Consider the following 2,678-nt stretch of genomic DNA (forward strand, 5'->3'; position numbering starts at 1 on the left):
TTACTTTCCACAACCTGGTCCTGAATAGGCCTAAAACTGTGCAGAGTTTTAATGGCGCAGGTCCAGGGAATTAAATAGTCACGCCTTGATAATAACTATATGGGCATAGCATTTATTTTGGAGACAAACAATTAATAACAATAACATATGAATGTAAAATAGTCATGTGTTGCGAATTAACATTAACACATAATAGCAGATAAAAGGAGACAGCTGGCAGCAGGTAATTAAACCAGCGGGGGCATGTAGTCTATAGACTCTCAGACTTATTGATCTATTCTCTACTGCATAGCGTTCTCTGATGTTGGAGTGTGATTGACAGTGGGATTTTCACAGGTTCCCTCTGATGATCTTGACAGAACCAGTCCAGAACCCGCATTGAGAATGGCAGGAGAATCGAGATGGATTGTTGTGGAAACTGACGGTGGCGTAGTTTGTAGGGAAGCTGACAGCTAGAGGAATGAAGGAAAGCGCAGTTCCCGGCTCTGACTGCTGGGGGCGCTCCTGTACCTCCTAATAGTCATGGTCTGTCTGGGTACCCTGGAGAGGAGAGGGGTATTGGTCATAGCAGAGTTGTGACACAGTGGTGCTCAACCAGGGCTGCCAACACTCCTGCATTGTCATTTCTCCTGGTTTTGTTAAATTCACCAGAACAGAACACATCTACTATGTTAAAAAGTTTTGAGGGGAGGACCCTCTGGGCAGTGCATGCAATAATACAGACATGTTCACTTAAATAATAAATGGTTATTGATTGATTGATTGATTGATTGATTGATTGATTGAACATTTTATTAACAGTGTGTAGAATGGGTATACACTACAGTTCAATTAAACTACAGGTCTTACATTGCTTCAGTCCACAAATGTGGTTTTGTACTAACATATTCTGTATCCAGTGTTACAGCGCTGTGGTGTGCTATGTTTTCAAAGGTGACAGTGGAGTACAAGTTGTCATCAGTCTCTTTGGTTAAGAGTAATATGCCATGACTTGAGACTGTGAGGCGTGATGAGGCGTGATCTCGGTGCTGAATGGAGGGGGGGCATCTCGATGCTGATTGGCTGATGTGGTGTTGTCATGGTTCTTACCTGAATAGGAAGTCATGGTCAGAGAAAGGTCTAAAATGTATACGTATGGTAAAGACATTACCATACCTACATTAACATTTCAGTAAGTATCACTTGTCTGATACTGTAGAACTGCCGGTCCATTGTATAACTACTGGTCTATTATACATTTAGAAGGTGGTCTGGTGTGTCTAGAGAACTACACAATGCATTTTACAGAATTGTTTCCATTCATTTGCTAAAAGCAGCTGGATGAAAGGAACAGAAATGTCATGTTTCCATCACCATTTCCACGTTATTATGCTTTATTACCTCTGTTGAATGTTTTGCATACTACTATGGCCTTCTAGCGATTAGCTGAACTCCTCTTACACATACTGCTCTCACTCTCACATATCTTAATGTGAGTCTGTCATACCGTTGGATGTCCTGGTTCCTCTGTTTCGTGGTCTGATGAATAATATGAGAATGAGTGCAAGCAGTACCACAGCTACTCTATAGTCCTATACTCATTTGACCTGGGCACAGTGTGGGCAGCAGAGCACAGGGCTCACATGGCAGTTAATGGGACAGGGCTTACTATCGTTCTATGTTCTATCTCTGTCACTTTCACTTGCAATTGCACTTTCACTTGCACGCATGAATTCACACTACACCCCCCACACACGCACGCACGCACGCACACACGCACGCACGCACGCACACACACACACACACACACACACACACACACACACACACACACACACACACACACACACACACGCACACACAGGCCCACAGGCACACTATTGTATTTGAGCCACCTGGAGGAGGTCAAGGCTAGGGCAAGTACTACGGCAAGTACTATGGGCTAAGATGGAGTCTGAAGAGGTGGGTTTTCAGACTGCAGTGGAAGAATGGGATTCCATAGTTTTGGAGAGTTTGGGACGTGTGCGTTGTCCCAGCGTTTTTTAGCAAAGGTTCTTCCAGCTTCCCTGTGTCGGCTGACTAGAAAGAATAGAAAGACTGTGTTCACATGTTGTCTCATGCCACCACCAGGTCTTACCTTCTGTCATAGTAGAAGTAGTAGTAGTCATATAGCATCAGTGATATCTGCTCTGCAGCTTTGTAGTGGTGTTGGTGTCAGAGGAGGGCTTGTTTCACCCACTATATATAGATGCTGATGGATAGATTTGAATTTGCCTACAATTTGATAATGGCATATTAAAACATGACTTGTACACCCAATGAAAATATAAACTTCACAGAATATATACGACTTCGAATTATAACAATCGGTTGAAGATTATTTGAATATCGCACAAGTAAAATCTCAACTTCTTTGCAACGGGCCATTGCGCTGAGCACTGGCAGTGGCAGCGTTTTACCTATACTTGTGAGGACCTCTGCTTGGATTCATGGTGAGTGGGGCACCGACGATCTGCAAGCTCACAACGCGCTGCTTGTGGAGCTTGTAGATTGCTAAACCGTGTATATCCACGGATATCCCAATTCGTGTATATCCAAGCCGTGTATACCCAAGCATATCCACGTCTGTGAAAGATTCCACGTAAATTGCACACTGCCTTCATGATTGAGTCATTTTCAAAAATCCACCTGTTGGTGGC

The sequence above is a fragment of the Protomyctophum parallelum genome (genome assembly GCF_964188405.1).
Source record: "Protomyctophum parallelum genome assembly, chromosome: 5".
NCBI lineage: Eukaryota > Metazoa > Chordata > Actinopteri > Myctophiformes > Myctophidae > Protomyctophum > Protomyctophum parallelum.